Genomic DNA, 15,474 nt, shown 5'->3' with positions numbered 1-15,474 from the left:
TCTAGGCTCCTCAGGACAATAAAGACATGGACTTATGGTGTGAGCCTAGCAAAGAGCCACAAAGATGATTAAGGGAGTGGAGCATCTTTCTTAAGAAGAGTAGTTGTTAGAGCTGCGAGTGTTCAACCTGGAGCAGAGAAGGCTTGGGGGGGGGCATTATGCATGTGTATAAACACTTAGTGGTAGGGAATGAAGATGAGGGCATCAGACTTCTCAGTAGTACCAGAGACATGACAAGAGGCAAATGATACAAATTAAAGCACATTAAATCCTCTCTGAACACAAACAAACACCTTTTTACTATGAGGGTGGACAATCACTGGAAGAGGTTGCCCAGAGAGATAGTGGAGTCTGCATTCATGGAGACATTCATGGAGATATTCAAACCCAAACTGGACATGGCCCTGGGCAACGTGCTCTGGCTGACCCTGCTTGAGCAGGGTGGTGGGACAAGATGACATCTGGAGGTACCTTTCAACGTCAACCCTTCTGTGATTCTGTGAAAGAAAGGAAGAAAAACTGAAGAGCCTTCAAAAGAAGCTAACATGTTTACTAATACCAATTCAATACCAATTCAAAAGAAAATTGATAATAGGCATAAACCAAAACTGAATTCTTTACATGAAATCTAGGTCAAGATTTTTAATAGCATGTTCCTGAATTAGTACCCTGATCTTTCAGAAAGGCTGTGACATTTAGACTCTAAGAGTTGCTGTGTATCCAAGGACATGTAATATGAATAACTACATGAATGCAAAGCTGTGACTGAAACTGTAAGGTTTTGATTTTCTGATTTGTACATTTGTAGACACTACAAATCAGTTAATAAATTCTTTCAGTATTCAAATGTCCAATTCAATTGCTATTCAATCTTCAAATTGTTCTTTTTTTTATGGTTATATTGATTGGTCTATTGAGGGGGATCAGTGGGGAGATCAGTTTAACCATAAAAATAATATCTACAGCTGAGACTTTGAACCTGTATGGAAGTTTGAAGGAAAGGGGAATAAAACAGAGTTATTATTTAGTCAGAATCCATGTATACTAAAGGTACAGACTGACAAGTGTATTATATCCATAAATTTAGATATACAAAGGTCAGTCTTTGTATAGATGACAATAGGGAAGATTTTAAGACAACAATATTAACACAGCATTTTCTTTATAAAAACAACTGCTGCTATCAGCTCCCAAGTCTGTGTCTGGCCCACAGGAAGTCTATTCCACAGTACGAGCAACGTCAAAAGGTGCCACCTGTGCATTTTCCATTACTTCATAACTTGCAGCCAGGAGTAATAAGTCACAGCTACAGCAGAAACCAAAATAATAGTCCAAACAGTTGGATATAATAGCAGTGATGGAACCATAAGGGCATCTAAAATCAGACATAAGTGGGAGGGGACCAAAATAGAGCACTGCAATTCTGTAGCCCAGCAAACTAGCTCTGTACTGTAAACTGGGGAGACACAAGTCTTAACTATGGCAATAAAAAAATTATTGGCTTATGAATGTGGTTCCTGCATCCATCTGGTTTGAGATAGAATTTTTGGCTATAAGAGGTGCATTGTACTTTCCAGTTTTCACCTTATAAATCTGTTTGTCCATAGAGTTCTTGGAAGAGGTTCCTGGATTCATCTAATATTATATAAGTGGCTATTTTATATAAGCCCTTATTTTTTAAATTCAAGTGAGATGAATAACAAATGTTCTGTCCGTGTTTACAAGCTATCTAACGGCAATAGTTTAAGTAAATATTGCTTAGCATAAATAATGTTGTACTAGGAAGACAGCAGGAATAATAAAAAATGCAATTAAGAAAGAGCTATTAAAATTAACTGGTTAAACACTCCAGAATTGGTTGGAGTATCATAAAAATAGCCAATGCTCTTTTAAATATTAATTTAGAGGAGTCTTTCATCCCAACAAACTATCCCCAGAAACAGCAGAATCAATAATCCATCAGGAGACTCACAGGCTGTTACAATTGTGAAATGAGGGACTAGAGCACCAGGAGTGTTAGGGGAACTCAGCTTTGATTGATATGAAGTAAAATTCCACAACTGTCTGGTACTGATATGACTAAATTTTGAGCAGTGCAGAAACTTGGATAATAAAGGCTTAGATACTGAAATACAACTTACTCTGATAGAAAATAAGATAGATCATCTGATAAGAATGCTAGAGGATTAATCTAGGAATAAACTATGAAGTTTAACTGTAACTGTGAGACTCGCACCTTATAAAGCAGTTACCATTATCAAGATATAATAGCCATGATGTTATTCACCAGCTGTTAACTTAAATAGAGTCAGCATCCTCTGAAATCCACAGGAATTTTATTCTGAGTTTAAACTCATGTTTTACTTCTGTGTTGGGGAGGAGGGAGAGAGGGACTTTCAGAGCACATATCTTCTGGGATTGGAAAGGGCAGCACAATTAAACCTGGGAGGGGGGGGACTGAGAGGGGAAATTAAGAAAATATCTTCCCCTCCCTTCTTCTTTAGCCTCTTTCTTTATAGAAAGCATTTAGTCTCATTCATAAAACTATATGTTTGATCAGGACTTTTCTTTTTGCATAGTTTTAGGAAACAAATGGCTTGTGTGTTTGAGTTTATCCATTATGTCTCATTGTGGTTAATATTATTCTTGTCATAAAGGGCGTGGTTTGCATGTATATCTGTGTCTGTTGAACTGTCTGGCACCAATTCCTTTTGATTAAATGAAGTGTTAAGTGGCCTCATTGGTACTTCATTTTGAATTTACATTTTTCAGTCTTTTGGAAAGCCTTAAAATTTCTTTAAGTCGTCTTTGCTGTTCAGAAGTAAACCCCACATGCCTGGTAAATTTGGCAGATCTGTCTATTAGCTAATTAAAGCTCAACATGCTTGTTACCTATCTGTTGTTATGCACAATTTTCAACAAGTGTACTCTGTCACCTCTGCTGAGATACTGAATTATAATCTGAAATTATTAAGATTCAAAGATAAAACTATCAGGAAATATAGATGGCTATAGGATTAAAGCATTTCATTGGGATGTAGCAATCTTGGTGGGTAAGCATGGTTCTAGGACTGCTCCTCAGCAGTTTCAATAGCAATTTACCATGAAATTGTAGTATATACTGGGACTTGCCTAAGCATTTTTGCTGATAGAAGCAGAGTTAGGATTATAAACACTGAATCCTGAGATGTACTGGCTCTATACATTCTTGTACAAAGAATAGCTTTCCTAACATTCCTAACTTGTTGAAGAAGCAACCAAACTTAAAATACAATATCTTATGTGATCTCAAAGCTGAGTGAAGCTCAGCTTGCTGTTCTGCAAGTCCACTCCTAGGAGTAGGTATTGCATAGGGGTGTGTTTTTGAACAGCTCCCTATATAAATGCTGTTGATAGCAAATTTATATTACCCCATTAATTCCTCCTCTTGATGCCAATACAGATTTCCTTAGAGAGAGATATCCAGATCTCCAAAGCCAGGAGATTAGTGTTCAGTTAAGGAAAAAACTCTCATGTTCAATGTGGTCTAACTCACTAGAAGTTGTCATTGTCTGAGACGTTGGAAGTGCTGAATAGTCTGTTGTGTGTTTTTATAGGCATCCATCATTAAGCTTTGTCTTTTGTAGAGCTGAGATAATCTGAGAGATATTATACATTGCTAAACCTGCACTTTTCCATTATATGAAAGTAGGACATCTGGTATGTGCTGGGACAATATTTGAAACCTCATCTCCTGCTAAGCTGTGCACAGTAATTAATTACATGTCAACAGATGAACAAAGTATTTCTTCAATTGTTATCTTTATTTGCCTTAGCTCTCCTAAAACAAATATCTTTACTGCCATTCCTAGGAGAGTGGTCTAAATAGCCTGTGTTGTGATTCCCATTATACATTAGTATAAACAAACAGAAAAAAAGTATTTTTCAAAAGCATACCTCTTGACATTTTTTACTAGAATTGTCTCATTTCATTTGTTTATAGTGACCTCAGAGTCTGTGCATATTATAAACTTCTACACAGCATGTAGGCTGCTGCACTGAAGGGAAGAAAGGATGGCCCATTGACGATAGTGCCAGTAAGGGACTCAGGAGATCTGTGTTCAATAACCTTCTCCATCAGTTTCCTTCCTGTATAGTCTTGGCAAGACTGCTAGATTTACAAGGCTATTTCAGTGCTGAAATGCTTTCTGATGATCTGGCTTTTAGATTATCAATTTCCCATCTGTTATATGAAGATAATAATACTCATTTTACAGTCATGGGGATATTTGAACTAAACATGAAATTGCAGAAGGGAATAAAGAAGTTCTTAGGTGGTTACTCAGACCTCAGCTTCATATACTTTATTCCATCCTGTCTTTTCTGAAATGGAAAAAAACTAATCTCTTCAAGCCTTCAAAACAGGGTGGCTGCATGTGCCCTGCCTAAGCCATGCCCAGGAGTCATCTGGGGAAGTGCTAGCTGCCATAGGTCAAAAGCCAGTGACTGCTCTTGTAGTTTAAGTACACGATCACATTACCAGTGCCTAGGAATATGCCCTGGCGTGGTTTAATTTCCTAGTATAGGTGTAGCCTTTCCCCACTCTGGGATTTTGTATGAATAGAGGATGTTGTATGTAGGTACAGTGTAATGAGGACTTTCAGGGTTGAAAGGATTTTCCTTTTCCTGAGATAGAACAAAAGTTCCTTGGGAAAATCTGCATGAACTTAACCAATTTTTAGAAGCTTAACTTCTATTAGGAGGTGTTGTGAATTCCAGCATGTCCCAATGAGTTGTATCACTGCACATCTCAAATGCAAACCCAGGGGTCAAAGGCTGCTCAAACATTTTCTTAGGAGCTGATCAAAGATCTTTAGTGTTTTCACTGATTTCCCCCTCTCTTGCTATTTTGAACCCCAGCCCTCTTATTCTCTTGCAGGATCATGTATAAAGGACATCATGGCAATGCTCATGACTAGGTGATTCTTCACCTAGAGGTCACTGTTTATTCAGTTTTTCCTTGAAGCGTGTGAATGAAGGTCATCAATAAGAAAGTCAGCAGATTTCTGTGTGAACCGAATTCAGATGGACTTGCACAGCTGTAACCGCTATTGTGGGTATTTCCGTACTTAGCTCCACAGTGTAATTGCCTACAAAGTCTTTTAGGAAAAAGATGCTCGGCCAAAAGCTTTTAACAAATGCCAGTTCTATTTTTACAATTGGTGTCATGATCCCATGTTTGAAAACCACATTTTTATTTTATGTGACTTACAACAGAGTCCAGAGGTGACTGCACTGTTAAGTGCAATGTTTCAGTGAGGAGTACGAACACAAGCAGGCCAGGTGGAGAAGGCAGGTAGAGCCTGTTCTTTCCCCTAGCACCTGTTTGTGAGCTTAGCTCTATGAAAGCTGGTCTGTGCCAGGCTGGGGGATAATCTGCTTTCTTTTCTTGGAGGAAACTGCTCTTTATTGTAGACATATCCAGCTGGGGTACTGACTTACTGCATAAGCCTTTCACAAATGGGTTGTCTTACTTTCCCAGCTGAAGTACTAACTCTTGTATAAGTCACCTGCAGATCCAACACAGTTGTTTCATTCTCTCTCACAGGTACAGGAATCGCTGGAGGCATGACGGTAAAAGAGTCACAAAGCTGGCAAGAATTTAGAAATGTTTTAATAAGGGAATTATTCATCAGCACAATGATTCATGCTCACCAGTTTTCCAGAGGAGATGGTCACAGCATTTTTTTCCACTGGGAGGAGGGAGACAAGGGGCAGACAGGCAAAGCTGATTCCCAAGGCTTGGCTCCATGCTCAAGACAAATGGATGTGAATTTTCTCATCTTTCCTTCAATATTTTCTCAGCTCCTCGATGTGTGGGAGGAAAAGGAAGTTATTCAGAATCAATTATGAGTTTCCACTACGTTGCTGCATTTTGGATTACTGTTTGTCTTATGTCTACAGCCCATTGTCTCTTGTATGAACTGATTCCTACCTCCCCGTTCTGTTATCTCTCCATTGCAAGAGTGTGAAACCAGGTTCAAGGCAACTGAAATTACATGTAACGAGATAACTCAGAAATGCTTTTCAGGCCTGGATAAAAATTCCTTTAAATGCATAGAAAAATTTGCAAAGATTAAAGTGGGTTTTGTTTTGGGCCTGCGGTATCAAAACTATATTTAGGAAATCTCTGGGTATTAATCTCTGATATCCATTCAGAACCCATAGGATATGACTAATAAGAGCCAACCTTACTCAGAAAATTTAGGAAAGAGCAAGTGAGAACTGTGACCCTGCTTGGGAAGAGGAAAAATACTCACATAATTTTTAAAATCCCAGTTTTAATTTAGCATAGTTTCTTGGAGATCCTCCAGAAACAATGTCCTGATGGTTCCTCATATTTTTAAAGCTTTTAATCTTGTCACTTTATTGATACAGAGGGAATTTCCCTGACCCCTAAACTTGGTACGTAACAAGAAAGATGTGTCCTATTAATAAAATTATATTGTTAAAAGTATTCCCTATTCTATGTAATTTGTTTCAAGCTCTTCACTTAAAGAAATAGGACTCTTTTACAGAATGGAAAACTAAATGCTTATTAATCTTTTCCAGGTGTGTAAGAGCAAATAAAAAGGCCACACTTTAACCTATGTTCAACATTTAAAAAAGAATCTTACTGCAGATAAATGTATGCTCTGACGCTGACCATTAAATGATCCATTTTCAAGGTGTGTGGTCTTATTAAGTTTGGAAATTCATATACAGCTCACACATACATGCCTCTGTTTCTAGTAGCAAGGGTATTTTGATATGTACCAAACACCACAGCCTGGAACTGACATCATTCTTTGGCAGGCACGTGAACATTTTGTATTGTAATTGCTGGCTTGCATGTCAGTACACTCCCGCTGTCTATTAAACAGAAGGATATACTTGTGCTCTGGGTGTTTTGCCAATCCTTTCTATTGGTTAAGCAAATAAAGGTTTTCTCACCAGCTAAAGGGCTTAGTTTACATGTACAGTTTGCTTATGTGCAAGACAGAGGTGGCTAGGTCTCTCTATTTAAGCTGGAAAAACATCTCCAAAAGTTATATGAACATTCACTTGAACATTATATTTTAACTTCCTCATTTAAGTGCTTTCAGTGAACATTCCCAGTGAACTGTTTCTCAAGCTAGGGTCTACCAGGGGTCATAAACAGGGTCAAAAATACCCTCTACAGCTATAACTCTTCCTCTATAGCTAAATTTGAGGGAGGAGTCCCAGACACTCTCTGTTGTAATAAGGCCATAAACATGGAAAAATGTTGACAAACATGGCTGTAGTAGGCAAAGTTTTTGGCAGCAATATTAAAACATTTTCCTTTCAGTATTTAGAAAACATTCAGATAAAGTGAATTTTTATTCCTACAAATGAACAGAAATCTCAGCCTTATGCTAGAGTTTGTTTTTTAATAGAAAGAGCTGCAGAAGTACTTTACAAAGAGGATGAACAGTACTTGCATTTTGTGCTATGACTGCAATGCATGTTAGTGAGCCAGATTAATAGACACATGGCTTATGAGCAGCTTAATTTAAAAAAAAAAGCTGAATCTTTTCAGTAATCAGAAACAAACTAATTTTGCTGGAGAAATGATTTTCCTTGATTCACTCAGATTTACTCAGCATTGATGTAGACATGTAAATCACTATGTAAAGATATTGTTGATGGATGCTTTAATTCTTGTTTGTCTAGAATTCCCTCAATCCGTCTTGTAATTTGATATTAATATTTTTTCTCCAGTTTCTGGAAACTGCTGTTTACTGGTAAAATACATCAGCACTGAAGCATTCACTGGAATTTTCCCAGTTGTGCAAACCAAAATCCAACTAATAAGCAATATCACATGTAAAAAATAATATTTCTGGACAAATAGGAGTCATAAGAAATACTCCCCCCACCCCCAAAAAAAGAGTATCTTGATATTGAGCGTAAATTAAAGTCCTAAGCATCTTAAATTGTTTGACACTTTATTTCATATCTTCAGCAAAAAGTAAAAATGCAATCAGGAGGCTCATAAGGTTAGTACCACCGGTAAAGAGCAAGCTTTCAGTATCAAATAAGGAAGGAACAGGTAAGAGAACGCTTAGATAAATCTGATGATTTAAAGTTGATTGAGCCTTATAGTCTTCCTCTTGAGAATTTACAGACATGGTAGCTGACGTCTTCAATCCTGGTTTTGTGGAGAATAGTGGAGATACTGAAAAACATGAAGAAGACAAGTCTAACAATTGATGGAGAATATTCTTATTAAAAGTAAAAGTAGGACCAAACTGGGAGAGGCTGCTAGCACATTGGACAACATAAACAGAGTTCAAAATGACCCTTAAAAATTCAGGCAACATCTTGCAGAACAAAGGGACATTATTCATTACAAATAAATACAACGTTCTACGCAGAGAAAGGAATAATCAGCAAGTTGCCTGATGCTTTTGTGGCCAAGTAGTATTTCTACAGAAAGAATCCAGAAGTTGTAGTCAATCATTAGCTTATCCTCAAAAAGGATGTCATGTTGTTGCAAAGAGGTAAACCAGGCTGAGGTGTGAACAGAAATACAGACAACAAGAGGTGTGCATGGCATACAATATAGTAGAGTCCTGAAGGATGGGACACCAAAATCTGTTGTGCCAACCATTCCCTTTCACTGAGGCAGAAACAGCTTTATCTAAGCAATTCCTGACATGGTTGGAAGTCTTTAAACTAAAATTAAACAAACTACAGTTGCTCTAAAACTGCTGCTGCAGGTAATTTAAACCTGTTACTTTTGCTCCAGCATCCTATGGCATGGAAAACAGACTGTCATCTTATTCTTCACAGCATTCTTTGAAAACTGTTGTCCTATTTCTTCTCAGTCTCTGTCTGTTCAGACAAAATAATGCCAATTTCTTCCATTTTCTCTTGCAGGACATATTCTGTGACTCTTATGTAAATCTTCTAACTCCTGTTGGTCACTAAGTTTTTTGCAGTATAACACCTGTCACCCCCAAAATGATTACTGTTTTCCAACCTGTGCATTTCAGTGCTAAGCAGAAAGTCTTAGGGAGGGACCCAATTGTGTCTGATTCTGTCCCGAAACCTGACTGAAAAGGAGTCGGGAGCTCCTGAGCTATTGCTATCAGTTTTGGGAGTTGACCTGTATGACCCAATGTGATATAATAAAAATCACATCAAAATGCTAATGGTGCTGGAACTTTTTTTCCTTCTCCCAAACCATTCATTCTTTCAAAACATAAGTCCCAGAGGTGGATTCCAAGGTTTCTCAGAAAAGTGACCACTGTACTTTGGTGCTGCTCACATCCATTGACTTTATTCTGTTTTCTTCAAAGTTCACTTCAAAATGCAGGCTACAAAAATTCCCCAAGCTGTTATCTAGAGGGAGCTCTTGCCTTTGAATGGAAGCTGTGTGTTTCATCATAGAAAAGTATATAAACTTGTTTGAAAACTGTATTATTCCTTGTTTTAGATGTTTAAATGGAATTGTCATTTGGAGGAATACTGTAAATTATTTGGTATAATCCCATCTTATATGTTTCATGTATATACATATATATGTATATCAGGCTGAGAGTTTCCAACTGTTCTAAAGTGTGAAAATATTGGATACCCAGTCCCTCAACAGATACTGCTTAGTTCAGTAGCTCTTTTTCTTTTCCTTAAAACAGCAGCTAGATATGCATAAAAAGTCATTTAAACATCTTTGAAAGACATTATATGAGATCATTGTCATTATAATTCATAATCTATTTTAAATACATTATGTATGTAACCTACTTCAAATGTATTGACATCTATGAGCAATCCGTGTGCACATATGCATTATTTTTTTCCTTTATTGAGATTCTGTTACTTCTACATGGTGTTGGGCCTTGTGGTGAGAGCTCACACACAGTTTTTGACGCACAACAGTCTAATCAGCATGCAGAGCCCTACTGAAGTTGTGTAAGAAATGTGAGGACGCTGGGACTCAGGGAGAGAAAAGATGTTAGTCCCTTTCTGGAATGAGAGAAAATCTCCTCTATAGAGGGGAAAAAAGCCAGTAACAAGAATTTAGTTGCTCTGTATTCACAGTCCTCAGCTCATACGTGGAATAATCAGGTGAAACTTCCTTGACCGTGCTGTGATCCAGCTGCATCAGTGAGGGCAGGCTGTATGAAGCAGAGGAGTGGTGCTTCATTGTACTTGTGGTCTTGGGCAGCTTGCTATCAATTTTACAATACTGCCAGCAATCAGCTCCACAGGGTGATTATGCACAGAAACTTAAGGCATGTTTTATATTGTTGTTATTAAAATTATAACAGCCAGAGTTATATTATAATGTTTAAGGATTCTATGTGCGTCTTACAATGAGTTCCCATAGTTTCATGAAATCAAAGATTTCTTCACTAAAACAATTTCTGAGATAAAATTTTAGCTGTTTTCCTGAGTTGAAATCAGTATTATATATATAAGAATGTTTTCCATTAAAAAAAAAGAAGATCACTTGACAGGCTCTTTCTATTTTAGTTGAACTAAAACAGTTCTTGATTGCCAAGTTGAAATGTGCCTGTCAGCCCTGGCCAAGTAAGAATATGTTGCTCAGATTCTAACAATGGAAATGATCGATTATCAGTTGAACAACTTCAGCTTCCAAGTTGTTTTGAAAGGACAATTTATTTATTTTAGTGGGGGGAGACCCTATGCTGTCTCATCAGTCCCATGCTACTGTCTCTGCGTCTGAACATGCTGGATCAGGCCAGATTTCAAAATACAGGTGAGCAGAGCCATCAGCAGTTCTGGGAGTTCTCATTTTGGACAGTCTTCAGGTCCAGATAGGCCCCACTCCAGTCCTATTAATCAACTTTTTCTCCATATCCATAAAGGCAAAACATTTCCTACGATGCTGAATGATAGCTAATACTCTGGGCTCTTCACACTACATCCATGGCTGGTGCCCATGCCATGTCTTTGGGCTTGTGGAGGACAACAAGGCCAGGGTTGTGCAGTTTCTCAGGGGCAAAGAGTCTTCCATGAACTTTCCAGGATAACAGTGTTTGAATGAAAGGAAACTCATACTCACACTCTGTCCTTCCTGGAGCAAATTTGTGAACAAAGGGAAAATGGAGCGGTTGTCACCAAGGCTGGTGCCCCACACAGAGCCAGCCTGGGCTGCAGGGCTCCCCGGGCTGCACGGGGCTGCAGCCACCCTCTTGGACACTTCCTTCTGGTTGGAGAGGTCCTGGCCTGCGCCAGCCAAAAGGGACTCCATCCCAGGATTGAGGATGGTCACGTTACCCTGCAGTCACATTGCCCTTTGTACGCAGGAAGCTCCAGTACCATGTTTCTACAGAGAGAGTGCTTTCCCAGGCTTGTCAGCACCATCCTGCACCCTTGCCTGGCTGAGCAAGAGCACAAAGACCAGTTCTGTCCCATCAAATTGGTCTTAGACAAGATGTGGATCACATCAAGAACAAAACAAATAGGATGACTTCTCATTCTGGTATGTTTCCATTTGCTTGGATTCAGCCAGGATCTCTGAAATGTTCCGCGGGTGTTTAAGGTTCAGGGTAAATAGCAAGCCCTCTGCTTGCAATGCCTTCAGGCCTTCCCCAGGCCCTTGGTGGCAGAGTGGAATACAAACGTATGTGCCATTAATAAATCTTTCCAGTGTCAGTTGTGGGGTTCATCATAGTAATTGTCTCCCTTCTCCTCCCACTTCACGTTCAATACTCCGTGGTGTACTGTAATGCAAATGCTATCCCACTCTTCCTAGATTTGTGCAGCTGGAGGCTGAATGATGCTGCATTTGATCTTAGTCTTCCTGCCAGTTGTCTGCTGCTTTGTATGGTCTCAGATGTTCACATCTGTAATTGATACCCTCTGCTTCTTCCTGTAGTTTCTATTAGCTGGACTGGATTTGGTTTCTCTGTGCTAATGATTCTGTGTCAAGCAACAGATCATTAAATTTTTTTAAGGACTTTTAATTGAACTGTAATGCTTTGGTGATATTCTGAGAAATGTGCCTAATTTTACTCACCCATATGATTTTCTTGTTTCCGTGAGGGGACTACTGTGCAAAAAGTTAGATGGGCTGGCATGCAGGCAGATGAATCATGGCTAGGTATGGTTAAACTGAAGATGCTTTATTATTTATTTGCCAGGAGAATTCAAAGTCTATGCTTTTAGAAAATGATGTTTTTGAAACTTGAATCATCAGATTTCCTTTTTTATTCTGAAATTTGATTGAAAAACAAGCTTCAAATTTTAGTGTTAACCAACAAATTTCAGCCCATTTTATGTGTAAAATCTTATTGTATTGAGCTAAGAAGACTATAGAAACAATATGAATCAACTGTACAGCCAACATATATGTTTCCTATCTCTTCAAGGGGAGGAAAATTTTAGAATGCAGCTTGCTCCAATGTCTTTAACTTTTGATGTAGATTCAACCATTTTCTGTTTAGTTCTCTTTTTTTCCAGCTTTTGATAGCTTGTGTAAACCAGACCAGTTCTTATCATCAACATGATTTTAAGGAGAAGTTTCTCTAGTTTTCTTTTTTTAAAAAAAGAAAAACACCTACTGATATAATCTCATCATTATTACTTTCTCAGTCACACCCATATTCACCCTCATGTTTGTAAATTCCAGTTTTTCCCATATTCCAGTTAAAGCTTCCTAACGGTACATGAACAATGCAGTTCAGACTGTACTGACAGCTGCTTGTGATGGATGTGAAAGTATGCAGTAATGTGATGCTTGTCATATAAACTAAAGCTATCTTAGAGCAGTTGAGAATTTGCATCCGCCTTAGTAGAAAATATTTACGGTATTTTAGACAAGCATACCATGAAGGACAACAGCTTCTGGTTTTGTGGCAGGATTAACTATTGGAAAGCATGATCAACTGTAGAAAGTCAAAATGCAGAAGATGTAGGCTCAGAAAGGAAGTGTGTTATAAATATGAGCCATTTCCCTCCATAGCTGTGTATGATATGGATGTGTATAGGACCAGGTGCAATAGCATTGTGAATGGAAAAATCTGGGCAGCCATTTCTTTACTACCACATGCCTGGGTAGGCTAATGAGGGCAAGGGCTGAAGTTCTGCTGCCCTCACATGCTCATTTGAACAGTATTTATGCATGACTTCCTTTCATTGCAGTGTCTGCGTCTGTAAAAGTCATGTAATAAGACCTTTGCCCTGGAGAAGAGAATGATGCTGTCAATTGCCTGAAATGTACTTTATCAGGATTGATGTGAAGCTGATGCTCTTTGTGAGGATGCAGGGTAAGGATGCCTTTTCTGCAGCTTAAAGTCAGTTCAGATGAGCATCCTCTTCTTCTCTTTGCTTGCTTTAGAAACATCTTTCCTTTTGGTATTGCCCATCTGAGGACAAATCTGTGGCTGTCCTCTTGGCTCGCCAGCTCCAGTCAACAACATTTTCCTTCTTTGGGGTAACAAAGTTGGAAAGGGCACTCGAAAATCAACTAGTTTCTTTGTATTGTTCCCTGCCTGTCTGTTGTGAACTAGCTGGATTCCGAGCTGCATGGAGGTCACTAGCAAGCAATTTGATTTCTGAGTGAGTTCTAGGGTTTTATTTCCTCTCCATGAGTGTTTCCTTAGAAAGACAGAGTTCTGCTGCACAACTATTGAGCTGCAGGGATCCTGGGTTTTTGCAATTCCTAATACTATTGTGATATTAAGTGGCAAGTAGGTTCCAGATGCTGGGTTACTTTTGTTTCCCATTGCCTGTTTTTTGGAGAATATGTGTCGTCAAAACACCAGTCAACAGAATTATTGTTTAGTGTATGTGATGATCAGCCATTTGCAGAGGCTGCAAGTCCTATTTAGTCCTGCTTATTGGGGACAAGAAAGGCCTAAGCCAAAATATTATTTAAGTGCTTAAAATAGGAGTGTGCATGGACTTCAGTATTGTGGAAGCTTGACTGGTCTTCTGCAAAACAATGAGTATTGCTCAGAAAACAGTTAGAATATCTAAGGGTTGAGTTTACTCAGGGTTCTGATGTGCTGCTTCTTTAACTTCAGCCTAGCTCTGCTGAAGTGCATCATTGACTTCACAACTGGTATTCACTGACAAAGACTTTTTGTAGGTCTTAAAATGGAAAAAGCTAAAAAAGGAAATGGAAATACTTTTAACAAGGGATTATTGCTATTTTTGTGTTCTATCAATTAGACAGATACAATCCTGACATGCCTCTTATGCTCATAAATGACCTACATATTTGAAGTATTTGGGGTTATGGAAAAGAAATATGATTATATGATACCGTTAGACCCAATAAGCCTGGCTAACAAAGTAAGCAAAAGATGTGATATATATTCAGATCCCAGTTTTCAGAAATAGCTCTGTAATCATCTACTATGCAAACTCAGTGTCTGATGTCTCTTTTCTCTTGCTAGGAAACAAGGTGGCTTGCTAAAGAAGGTTGACACTCAACAGTTTTGGATAATTTTTCTCCCCTCAGTGTTGAGGGTAGACAATTTAATTATTATATAGAATCATAGAATCATAGAATCATTTAGGTTGGAAAAGACCTTTAAGATCATCCAGTACAACCATTAACCTACACTACCAAGTCTACTCTAAGCCAATCAAGGGTAGACTAGACTAAAATATGTGTAAGGCAAAAAGCAGAAAAGTTCAGAATCTTGCCTATTGCTTTACGTAATTGCTGACTGTTTTTAGTCTTGAATGATGATGTTCAACAGTAAAAGAAGTGTTCTTACTAAGACTTTTAAAGAATAATCTGCTAAAATATTCATAACACTATAGCATCTTTATCCCCTCCAGAACTGCATTATGCAAAGCAATTTAGCAGCTCCCTTCTCTTTCTATTCCAGAAGGAAGAATTACACATGAAAGCGCAGGGTTTGTTTGCACAGAATGAATATTGCAGTCCTGCACACACTGGGCTATGTTATGCTGCAATGAATGCTGGCAGGCCTTTTGCTTCAGAGGACAGAGAGGTTTTTAGAGGCATTGGCAATTTCTTTCTGCAATTTCAGATCAGCTATTGAAGAAGTTTTGTCTTCTGCAGAGGTCTGCGACATTGTGTTATTCCTAGGAAACCTGGCCTTGGCGGAAGATCAAACAGTATGGAAAGAGATTTACCTTTTAAGAAGAAAGTACTGCTGTGCCTGAAGAGTGTTATTAGCTGTGTAGGTAACTAAGCATGTCATTTTTCAATGTGCAGCAGGGCATGCGCTTCAACTGGAAAGGACAGAAGATGGTGTGTGTGACACTAAGAGTTTAGTATCAACAAGATATCCAAAAGACTTTTAAACTATGAAATTCAGTTTACAGAAGGTGGGTATATGTCTTCAGGTATTGCCTGCACCATGACTGTAAACTTTCCAAAGCTGTTTTCTCCTGCCCACCAGCTGCCTTCCTCAGTTTTAGCTTTGACTGGTATCTTAGTTCCTCATCTGGACTGTTCCAGGCATACAACAGTTCTGGAGC

Source organism: Pelecanus crispus, chromosome 1 (genome assembly GCF_030463565.1).
Source record: "Pelecanus crispus isolate bPelCri1 chromosome 1, bPelCri1.pri, whole genome shotgun sequence".
Classification (NCBI taxonomy): Eukaryota; Metazoa; Chordata; class Aves; order Pelecaniformes; family Pelecanidae; genus Pelecanus; species Pelecanus crispus.
The sequence above is the reverse complement of the archived record's forward strand: the minus strand, read 5'-3'. Positions refer to the sequence as shown.